Genomic DNA, 12,730 nt, shown 5'->3' with positions numbered 1-12,730 from the left:
ATACAATTAAGAAGAAGTATATTAATAGTGAATGGGGGGGCAAGAGAGTGGGGCCCTAAGCTATAGCTTGTTTAGCTTATATGTAAATCCGGCACTGATTGGGTCCACTCACTCATGCCTCTCTCAAAATAAGAAAGGACAATTGAGAAATGATTGGCTATGGTGAATCCGCAAGAGATCATGGTTGCATTCTCCCACGACTAAAGCAGAGAGAGAAAGAGGAAGATGGGAATACTTGTTTCCATAAAAGCTTTCATCAGTTAAACAGCTTTAACAAAAAGGAATCATAGCCAATTCCTTGTTACTAGGGAACAGGCACATTCAACAACGTGCTAACCTCCTTCTGTTGCAATGATATGTTTCCATTGTGATGTGTGCAGAAATCACTGTCCTTTTGCAAAATGTGGGGCTTAACTGTGAGAAGTTTCCCACAGCAGAGAAAGCCAGCTAAAAAAACCACCCCCACAAAACCATCTAATCTAACACACTGTCAAGGCACTTTGCAATGCTCTGTTCTTCCTTTCTTTATGGTCCTCCAGCCCTGTCCTTCAATCTTCCTGACACACTTGTCACGCCAGTGTGGGACGCCACACCCTTTGAGAACCACTGAGCTAACTTCTTATGAAATTAAAGTCAGAAAGCAACATTATTGTTCCATGCATAACATGGTCTCAATATGTTTGTGGTCCAGCGGTTGTATTTTTGACACATTCATCCATTGCTATGGGGCAATGAGTCTATGCTAATGTTCTCCAACCCAGCGCCTGCCAGATGTTTGGATTGCAACTCCTGTAATCTTTAACCATGCTGGCTGGGACTGAGGGAGTCCATCAACATCTGAAGGGCACAAGATTGGGAAGTGAAGATTGTTCTTCACTTAGAAAGCAAAGCTTCGTACAGTGGTACCTCGGGTTAAGAATTTAATTCGTTCTGGAGGTCCGTTCTTAACCTGAAACTGTTCTTAACCTGAAGCACCACTTTAGCTAATGGGGCCTCCTGCTGCTGCCATGCCGCCAGAGCACGATTTCTGTTCCCATCCTGAAGCACAGTTCTTAACCTGAGGTAATATTTCTGGGTTAGCGGAGTCTGTAACCTGAAGCGTATGTAACCTGAAGCATATGTAACCCGAGGTACCACTGTAGTCAACAAAAACAACTCTGGTTCATACATTTGGTCACTGCCACCCGCAGCTGAAGGTATCAAATTGGGAAAGTGCTCTAAAGCTGTCCAACTTGATGGCAAGCAGTCAGAAATTCTCTGCGCTAAATCACAATAATGGAATTAGTTTTGAGGAAATTGACAAATACTTCCTATGAATTCCCCAGTGGCGTCACAGTTTCTCAATCTCATAAAGCCAGAATGAGAGTAATGAAATTTGCCACCAAATAAGTCTGCTGATGGATGAACCAGGAACACATCCTTACTTTCACGTTGCTTGGGGTGTAGTGATCTTGGAGAGCATAAAAGGAGCCCTACTGGCCAAAGGCACATCTAGTTCAGCATACACTTCTCATAACGCCCGACCAGATTCCCATTAGAAGCCCACAGAGAAGACATAGGAGCAGTACCCACCAACTGGTATTTAGTGACATAATCCCTCTCTACCCCCATGAGGTCCAGCTCCGAGGACCTTCTGGCAGTTCCCTCACTGCGAGAAGTGAAGCTACAGGGAACCAGGCAGAGGGCCTTCTCGGTAGTGGCACCCACCCTGTGGAACGCCCTCCCAGCAGACGTCAGGGAAATAAACAACTACAGTGGTACCTCGACTTGAGAACTTAATTCGTTCCAGAGGTCCGATCTTAACCCGAAACTGTTCTTAACCTAAAGCACCACTTTAGCTAATGGGGCCTCACACTGCTGCTGCACCACCGCCGCGTGATATCTGTTCTCATCCTGAAGCAAAGTTCTTAACCTGAGGTACCGTTTTTGGATTAGCGGAGTCTGTAACCTGAAGCGTCTGTAACCTGAAGCATCTGTAACCCGAGGTACCACTGTATCTTACTTTTAGAAGACATCTGAAGGCAGCCCTGTTTAGTGAAGTTTTTTATGTTTTATCGTATTATTATTATTATTATTATTATTATTATTATTATTATTATGTTGGGGGCTGCCCAGAGTCGCTGGGGAAACCCAACCAGATGGGTGGGGTATAAATAAATTATCATCATCATCATCCACAGTTATGAGAACTCAAAGCCACTGACAGCCTTGTCTGCTATTAATTTCTCCAGTTACCACCCACATTGATGCCCTAACTACATACATATTGTGGCAGTGAATTCTATACTTTAATAAATATATCCTTTTGTCTGTCCTGAATTTCCCAACATCCAGCTTGATTGGCTGTCCACAGATTCTAGTAATTCAAGGGAGGGAGAAAAACGCTTGATCCACATCTGCTACATCATCCACAATTTTATACACATTTATCATGTCTCCCACTCACTTGCATTTTTTCCCTAAAATAAAAAAGACCTAAATGTTGCAACCTTTCCTCATTAGATAGTTGCTCTAGCCCCCTGATCATTTTAGGGTGCTTCCAGGTGGTCACTGTTTTGTTATGGGAATCAATCGTATCCTGGGAAATTCAGGCTGGGCAACTAAAGCTAGACCTCTGGCAGAACAAGCCTGCTCCCCCCAATAATTAGACTTTTTGCAATAAGGAAAGTGATGAAGAAAGGCACTGGAATGTGTGGGATAACACATGTCTAAAGCTGTATTGACTAATCTCTCCACAAACTAATAGAAATGAAGGCCCATTAAGCATCTGGAAGTAGGGATGTAAGTTCTACCCTGTTCCACCCCGCATTCGTCACACACAACTCTGTTTCTTTTCTGCTGCAGTTCATCTTCCACCAAAGACTGTGTTATTCATCTCGCTGTCCACTGTGGCGAAACTATGTAACTTATATAATCAATTACATGCTTTACATATCACACTGTCATTACATTATCCCCACCACCACCACCATTCATGTTAATACGAGGCAACGCAAGGCCAGTGGGGAGGAGACGTAATCAATTACATATCGTTTGTGGGCTGAAAGCAGCAACAACAAATACCAATTATACTCACTGGATTTATTTATTTATTACATTTATACACCTTTTTTCTCCAAGGAATTCAAGGGAGTATACTGTACATGGTTCTCCCGCTCATCATTTAATCCTCACAACAGCCCTGGGAGGTAGGTTAGGCTGAGAGGCAGTGATTGGCTCAAAACCACCCAGTGAGCTTCTTAGCTGAGTCAGGATTCGAACCCTGTTCTCCCAGGTCCTAGTCTGACACTCTAACCACTACAACACACTGCCCACTCCAGACATGGGACAAACAAGCAAACATCAGTGATTTCCACTCCATCTCTTCCAGTAGAGACCAACTAAGTTTGTTATGGGTATGAGCTTTTGTGTGCATGCACACTTCTTCAGATACCTGAAGAAGTAGAGCGGACGCTCAGGTTGCGAACGTGATCCATGCGGGATGCACATTTGCAATCCGCAGCGTTCGCAACCTGTGTCTGCGCACACACGGGTTGTGATTCAGCGCTTCTGCACATGCACAAAGCGCGATTTAGCGCTTCTGCGCATGTGTGACTGCCAAAACCTGGAAGTAACCCATTCCGGTACAGTAGTGCCCCGTAAGACGAATGCCTCGCAAGACGGAAAACTCGCTAGACGAAAGGGTTTTCCGTTTTTTAGCTGCTTCGCAAGACGAATTTCCCTACGGGCTTGCTTCGCAAGACGAAAACGTCTTGCAAGTTTGTTTCCTTTTTCTTAACACCATTAATACAGTTGCGACTTGACTTTGAGGAGCAACTCATAGAACACAGTGTACATAGTAGCCTTTCTTTAGGTTTTTAAAGACTTTGGTGATTTTTGAAGCTTTTCCAAAACTTCTTTTGCAGCCATTTGGTAAGTTGAGCTTTTAAAACTTTTTGGGGGGGTTTTGGATTTTGGGTTGGGGTGTTTGGAATTCAAGGACTTGGTGTTGGGAAGGGGTTTGCAAGAATCTGGAAGCTTGTGTGTTTTTTTCTGCATTTTTATGATTTTCTGTGACCATTGGGCCACTCTGCTGTTTTTTAAAAAAAATCTGGGTTTGAATTTTGAAATGCTCTTTACAGTATGTGTGACTTTAAAGAGTACTTAATAAACTCTTGTTGTACCAAATTTGGCTTTGTTTGGACTTTTTTTGACCATAGGAACGCATTAATTGATTTTCAATGCATTCCTATGGGAAACCATGCTTCGCAAGACGAAAAATTCGCTAGACGAAAAAATTCGTGGAACAAATTAATTTCGTCTTGCGAGGCACCACTGTACTTCCTGGTTTCGGCAGTCCGCAACCCAAAAAAATGCAACATGAAGCAGACGCGACATGAGGTATGACTGTATAGGTATCTCAAGTATTCTTCAGGTATCTGAAGAAGTGTGCATGCACATGAAAGCTCATACCAATAACAAACTTAGATGGTCTCTAAGGTGCTACTGGAAAGATTTTTTAAATTTTGTTTCGACTATGGCAGACATGGCTACCTACCTTTAACTAGAACACTCCATCTCTGTTTTTTGTTAGGATGCTATGATGTCCCTATCTAGAAACAACCCCAGTTGCCCTTTCCCAGAGGCGGAGCTAGCTGTTCCGGCACCAGAGCGGCACATACGCAATGCACCTGGGGGCGGGGCTAGTCGCTCCAGGGGGTGGGGCGAGCGTCCCTGGGATGCTCACTGCCCCAGGGGGCATCACAATGTCACCCCCCCACCCCCAGGGATGTCACCCAGAGCGGACCACACCCACTGCACCCCCCTTCCTCCGCCAGTGCCCTTTCCTTGAAATTGGGCCATGCCAAAAGGCAAAATACCGTTTCCCCAAACTCACACTGAACATTTTCTTTTTAGAACTCTTAACTCAGCCGTACTTAACATTTTCCTCCACCCTGTTTCATGGCTCTGGCGGTAGCTCAAGCTTCATACTGGTTCAGTTTTGTAGCACCCATGGCTCTTTCTAAGCTATGGAAACCAGGCATGCATCACTACAAGACAAACTCAAGGACTCCTGTTGTTTTTCTTCTGTTTATCGCAGGAGGTATGAAGCCTGGGAGGAAGACAGGGAAGAAAATGAAGTGGGTAACCTGATTACAGAGATGAGGCAATGTGAGGGTCCAAGTGCCCTTCAGGAATACGAGGTATCTTATCCGATACCATAGTGAAATGTGGAATATACAAGTCACCTCAGTGGGGATCGTGGGGTGGGGCAGAGAAAACACCCCCACACTATATAGACAGGAAGCTTCTGTTTTCATGGCCCAGAGCTTTTTCAAAATTGAAAACAATACAATTTGTCAAAGACTTGCCATTTGTACTGTATTAGGGGCTTGAGGACAGCCACCAGTCACAGCTTTCAAAGCTCTTGATGAGGGATTACACAGCTATCTTGTTTGATGTTTCAATTGATTTCCCCAGCGCTACACAACCAGGAGATTTTCCTCCTGTGTGTTGCTGATGGGATTAATAAAGACCTCCTTCTCTCGGTGAGTTTCTTTCTCCTCTGTATTGACTCCTAAACAGTGGAACAAAATCTGTTCAAGTTCTTATTGTTTTGGTTTGGGTTTTTTTTAAAAAAAATGGCTTATGCCTCTCTGCTACACTAGCATAGACCTAGATTAATGCTTTTCAGGGTTTATACTAGGGGTGTGAAGCAGCTCCAGTCAAATCCCAAGCTGAAGCAGTGTTTTGGAGGGGTTATGGATTTATCCGTGCCAAAGAGGGATCTCTACAAGGCACAACAATTTCTCTTGAAGCACTTTGTGACACGTGGGTGGCTTGAATGCAAAAAAAAGTGATCTCTTAAAAGCGAAACTAAGATCTCTAACTGGGGCAAACGAAGGTGTCGTGACACCTGGGACGGGGCGCTGCTACGTAGGGCGCATGTGTGGCGTCTCTACGTACGACACATGTGCCGTACATAGCGACGCCGCACATGCGCTGTACATAGCGGTTTGCTGGCGGCACCACTCCAGCACCGTACGGACTGTGCCGGGATCCTCTGCTCGTGGCTGCAGCTGTGAACGGAGGACCATCTACATGTGGCTGTAGCGGCGATGGAGGGATCCCACCACCGTCCGTACGGTGGTCGAGCCGCGGCAGCAGCAAACCGCTATGTACAGCGCATGTGCGGCATCATTACATACAGCGCATGTGTGCGATGCTGCACATGTGCTGTACGTAGCGGTTTGACACCCGCGCTGGGATCCTCTGCTTGCGGCTGCAGCCGCAAATGGAGGAGCCTTCAAATGCAGCTGTGGTGGCGCGATGTCTGTTTGCGCTGCTGCCGCGGGGTGAGTCCCCACAGGGTGTCTTCTTGTCACCCCCCCTCCCAGACATGGCACCCTGGGCGCACTGCCCGCCCCCCATTGTGACGCCACTGTCTCTAACCTTACCAAATAAAGTAAATGCCAAGGTGGAGATGTGGCTCCATTGTGACTGAGAGGACTGAAATGACTGTGCTCAGACTCTTCGATTCCAGTGCTTTGGGGCAGGAAAGAGACTCCTCTACAGTTCTCTCATCTCTAAAAGCAACTTTAAAGGTGTCTAGCACAACCCCCTGTGCCACATAGGTTTCTGGGCATGTCCCAGGGTTCACTCCAAGCACAATCCATCTTGTGGACATTTCCGTTGCCCTAGCTAAACTAGCACCGTGTCAAGTGTATAAATAGTTGAAAAAAAAATAAACCTGAATTTTGCAGCTGTAGGTGCAGAAGAAAGGTGCAAAGCCATGGGGGAGGCCATATTTTGAGGGTGTGAGTGTAGAAAATCTAACAGTGGTTCCACTAGCTGCCTCCCTTTGCCTAATGATAGGACCATCCATGGTTCCTCCAACTAATTCAGCTTACCTAGTGGCCCCTTCAGGTGCCACAGTAATGAAAGGGGTAAGGGGTAAGAATTCTCCAAAGGGATGTGGCAGCCATGCTTCCAGGCCATCAATTTTTTTCTTTATTGTACCTAAGGAAGCCCAATGAATCAGTACTGCGCGTTCACATCCAGAGGCACCATCCATTACTTCTCCCATGCCATCGTAAAAAATATATTTAAAAATGGGGGGGGGTATCCTCACCTAATACGCTCCTCTCTAATGATGCCACCACTAAATTATCCCCAAACTTGCTCCCATTGGAAAGAGATGCTTATTAGGCACCCAGTTCAATTAATCCAATGCAAGCACATTTGAAGATGAGCTTTCTCCATTAGCATTGTAATAAATTCAGGCTGCAAACCCTGTAGACTATGGAGGGGGAAATGCCATTATTCATTTGTCAGAACTTTGCCAGGCAACATATGACCGCCGAGAAATGTGCCTCCTGCTTTGATGGCTTTGACTGTAGCTTCCGTCACCCTTTCTTGTCTCCCGCACACCAGACCTCACTTGTTACTCTCAAAAAAGAAAAGAAAAATCACTGAGTGGAAAATGAATGGCCTGAAACCAAGACACTTCAGCTACACAGCCTACTGAATACCCATTTCCCATTGTCATTTTTCCTGCTCATTAATAAGATCATTAAATGCAGCCATAATTGTTTTGCCCGACAATTGGAAGACTCTTGAGAATCTAGAGCAAGGGGGCGAAGAAAGGGGGGAGCAAAGGGAAATGGCGTAGCTTCCATTTATTTTAAACGAAAGGCAGGGATCAGGACCGCTTTTCCATTTAGCCTGGGAGATCTCCACTGAACCACATTTTATCGATTCACTTCATTTATTTATTTATTTTAAAGATATTTATTGAAATTTTAAACAATAAAATAAACTTCCCAATCACACCAAAAAAGACAAAACATTATCACACTTAGATCAAAGAACAAAAAAGAAAAAAAAGAAAAAGATAAGAAGTAGAAAAACATAGGGGGGAAAAGCATAGAAATCCAATTTTTTACTTATTATTTTCATAACCCTTCTTCCTGGCTTCCTCACATCTCCCTTTTCTGTGTTCCTTTTTACACAATCATATTCAGCAATAGCTTACCCTCTTTCAAATCTTAGTCAATCTTGTACGTTTCAACCTATTATGTCTCTAATTTTCCCCTTTATGCCTTTTATTTAGATTTGACACAATATAGTCTATCCTTTTTAACCTTTATCTTTTAAAACAATTTTTTGCATATTCCTTTTAACTATGTCACTAATGCCATATTATCTTTATATCCTGCATCATTTTAACATTCAAAGATTTTACAATGTTTTTGCAAGTAGTCTTTAAACTTCTTCCAGTCCTCTTCCACTAACTCTTCTCCCAGGTCTCGAATTCTGCCGGTCATTTCTGCCATTTCTGCCATTTCACTTCATTTAAAAAGGTAAAGGTAAAGGTACCCCTGCCCGTATGGGCCAGTCGTGACCGACTCTGGGGTTGCATGCTCATCTCGCTTAAGAGGCCGGGAGCCAGCACTGTCCGAAGACACTTCCGGGTCACGTGGCCAGCGTGACGAAGCTGCTCTGGCAAGCCAGCACCAACGCACCGCACGGAAACGCCGTTTACCTTCCCACTATAAAGCGGTACCTATTTATCTACTTGCACTTAAGGGTGCTTTCGAACTGCTAGGTGGGCAGGAGCAGGGACCGAACGACGGGAGCTCACCCCGCCGCGGGGATTCGAACCGCCGACCATACGATCAGCAAGTCCTAGGCACTGAGGTTTTACCCACAGCGCCACCCGCGTCACTTCATTTAGTCGTCTTCAAAAACAAAAAGGGGTGAAAGCTGGCTCCCCAAAGTTTCAAATTTCATAAGCCACTCCAAATTAAGACTTTTGCAATATGCTTTATGCCTTTGAAAACTGTCCCGAGACTTCAGGTGGTAGAAGAAGCTCGTGCCTTATCGGGTACGAGCGCAGCGATGCTGGACCATCGGTAACAGCCTGATGAGTTAGAGTGGCACAGGCTTGCCCAACTTCCAAAAGACTGCAATCTACTCCCACTAATCTACCCACTGGATTGACCAAAGTTGTTGGGGGGGAAATCAAAGTTGTTGAGCTTTTTTTTAGGAAGGGTTGGAGGGTGATCTACCACAGACACCCCATGATCTACCAGTAGATCACGATCCAACTGTTGGCCATCCCTGGGGTAGCAGAATAGTTGAGCCAGGGACCAGGAGATGTTGGAATAGCCAAAGCAGGGTTGAAAGATGAACTAGGAGGCAGAGTCAAGGGTCAAGCCAGTAGTTAAAGTTCAAAGACTAGCCAAACAGGCAGGAACATACCAGAGTTCAGAAAGACCTTAGTACTTGAGCAATGCTCAACTGGGCCAGGAAGCCTTCTTCCTGTCCAGGAGGACCCAGTGGGGCTGGACTTAGCCAAAACCAAAACACCCCGGTGTCTTATATGCGCAGAGCTCTTTGATTGGGACCTCTCTGTCCCAAGACCACAGCAGCTGCCTGGGTTCTTGGGCAGTTCTCTGACCCCCTCCTTCATCTCCCCTTGGACCACAGGAGATAGTGAGCCAGGACTTGGCTGAGATCCAGGAATGGGTGGAGCCTCCTTCTCCTCCCTAATCGCCCAGTCTGAGCTGCTTTATTGCTGAAGGAATAGTTTCAAGCTCCAACAACCCCCCCCCCCCGAACCAGGGAAGCAAACATTGCCATTACGAATTTGGTGGTTGCAGCTATTTGCCCTCTGGGCTCCCATCTGGACAGACAGGTCAGCCTGCCGTGCCTAAATCCGAAACCCAGATCTCGTTCATAAGTCAGTAGCCAATGCTAGTTCCTCTTGTCCATTCTTGAGGGGTTGGCGACCTTGAGCCAGGGAGCCAAATGTGCCCCTCTGGCCTTCTCTGCTTGGCCTTTGAGACTTTTCCCCAGGCTGCCTTGCTTTGCACCTTCCTCAAGTGTTTCTGCCTGGCTGGAATGTGTCCTTGATTCTGATGACGCCTCTTGCTTGCCTGGATGAGGAAGCAGGGTGTGTGCAGCAAGCTCACGTCTACAGCAGTAAAATATGCATTAATGACCCTACCCACTTTTGACTTTGGCCCCATCCACCACTGGCATGTGATCCCCAGAAGGAAATGCGGTCCTGGGACTAGGAAAGTTTCCCCAGACATGGCCTAATTGACCACACCCCCTTACCCTCCAACATTTCTCCAATGAATATAGGGACGTCCTATTCAATAATAATAATAGTAGTAGTAGTAGTAGTAGTAATAATAATAATAATAATAATAATAATAATAATAATAATCCTTCCTGTAGCACCTTAAAGACCAACTAAGTTAGTTCTTGGTATAAGCTTTCGTGTGCATGCACACGAAAGCTTATACCAAGAACTAACTTAGTTGGTCTTTAAGGTGCTACAGGAAGGATTTTTTTTATTTTGACTATGGCAGACCAACACGGCTACCTATCTGTAATAATAATAATAATAATAATAATAATAATAATAGTACCTCACCCATCTGACTGTGTCGCCCAGCCACTCTGGGTGGCTTCCAACATATATTAAAACATAATTTTTAAAAAATTAAACATTTTTTTAAAAAACCCTTTCTATACAGGACTGCCTTCAGATGTTTTATAAAGGTTGTAATTTACTTATCTCCTTGACTTGGGCTTGCATAACTCCATACCCTCCAACGTTTCTCCAATGAAAAGAGGGACATCCTAAGGAAAAGAGGGACGTTCCAGGATCAAATCAGAAACTGGGACAGCTTCTGTGAATCAGTGACTTTCCCTGAAAAATAGGGACATTTGGAGGGTCTGCCCCATGCAGGGCCCTTTTTTAAAAAAATAATAAAAATTTACACCCCCATCTTTAATGTGGGATTAATCTTGTGCATCTTATAATCTTGTACATCATCACAAGAGCTCTGGGCATATGAAATCGTAATGCAGGCAGAGGGGCTTTGCTACTTTATGGTCTGGCAAAATGACATTTACAAACAGGCAGAGTTATATTATTTGGTCAGTTAATTAGCCAGTTGAGTAACTGCTTACAGATTACTGTCCCCGGAGATATATCAGAGCTTGCAGCAACATATGCCATAGATTGACTTTTCATTAATGAATGAAAGGGATTTATTTTAGTGTTCAGAAACTGTTGCTCCTTATGGATCCGAGGGGCAGGCTGGAGGCAGGCAGTGTTTATTAACTGTCAACATTGGCATGGCTGGCCCACCCATGAGGCAAGATGAAGCAAGTACCTGAGGCAGCAGGGTCCGTAGAAGGCAGCAGATTCCAATATCAATCTTCCTTCCTGTTCCTGTTCCTGAAGTAGAGCTCCCCTCACCCCTAATTCCCTGGCAGGGAGGGTTTGTGCGTTATTTTGGGGTCCGCCTCAGATGCCAAAATGTCTTGGGCTGGCCCTGATCATCAGAGTAGCCATTGTGGGCCTCTGCAGATGCTGTTGGGTCTACAGTGCACATCAGCCAGCGTGGCCAATGGTCAATAACCATGGGAGTTGTCGTCAAAGAGCATCAAGATGATACCGCATTGGCTCCATCTAGTCCGAGTCTGGAAATCCTCATAACGCTTGGTTTCCAGACCCTTGAACATCTTAGTCACCCTCCTCTGCACGTGTTCCAGCTTGTCAACATCCTTCTTAAACTGTGGTACCCAGAACTGGACACAGTATTCCAGGTGTGGTCTGACCAAGGCAGAGTAGTGGTACTATTACAGTGGTACGATGGTTCTCAAATGCCTTGGTACTCAAACAACTTGGAACCCAAACACTGCAAACCCAGAAGTAAGTGTTGTGGTTTGCAAACTTTTTTCGGAAGCCAAACATGCTCCGTTTTGAGTATTATGCTTCCAGTTTGAGTGCCACATTTCTGTTCTGAGGGCAAGACTTCTGTTTTAAGTGTTACGCTGAGGTCCGTCTGATTTTGCTATTTACCTTGCATTTTTGTTTTGGCAGCTCTTTTTGTTTTTGTAACCCAGTTCAGCTACTGACTGATTGTGTGATTACAGTACATTGTTTATTGCTTTCATTTTATGGATCGGTGGTCTCGTTAGGTAGTAAAATTCATGTTAAGTTGCTGCTTTAGGGGTTGTTTTTATAAGTCTGTAAAGCATTTTGTATTACTTTCTATGGGAAAGCACGTCTTGGTTTTGGAACGCTTTGGTTTTGGAATGGACTTCCGGAATGGATTAAGTTTGGGAACCAAGGTACCACTGTACTTCCCTTGATCCAGACACTAGACTTCTGCTCTGCGCTGTGCAACTGCTCTGTCACTGAGCTGTAACCCCCACTCATAACAGGAGGGGTGGGTGGAAAATCATAAGAAAAGCTAATGGCCTTTCCAGTCCAGCTTCAGGTGTTTCCCTGTAGACAACCAAATGCCTATGGGAAGCGTGCCTAGGAAGCGTGCCTATCAAGGTTACAGCATTGTAACCTTGGTCCTGGGGTCATCAGGAGACGGCGGCCTTCAACGCGGTCAAGGCTCTCCTTTCATCGGACAGTGTGCTGGTACAGTATAGTGAAGCCAGGCCGCTGGTCCTTGCCTGCGAAGCCTCACCTTTTGGCATTGGCGCTGTCCTTAGTCACCGTTTCCCAGACGGAAGAGACGCACCGCTCGCCTACTTTTCCAGGATGCTATCTCCGACTGAACGGAATTACAGCCAGCTCGACAAGGAGGCATTGGCACTTGTGGCCGGAGTGAAGAGGTTCCATGAATACCTCTACGGCAGGACTTTTGACCTCATCACCGACCACAAGCCGCTCCTGGGCCTCCTCGTTGGTGATTGACCAACTCCACCG

The sequence above is a fragment of the Podarcis liolepis genome (genome assembly GCF_965112155.1).
Source record: "Podarcis liolepis genome assembly, chromosome: 15".
NCBI classification, from domain to species: domain Eukaryota; kingdom Metazoa; phylum Chordata; class Lepidosauria; order Squamata; family Lacertidae; genus Podarcis; species Podarcis liolepis.
The sequence above is the reverse complement of the archived record's forward strand: the minus strand, read 5'-3'. Positions refer to the sequence as shown.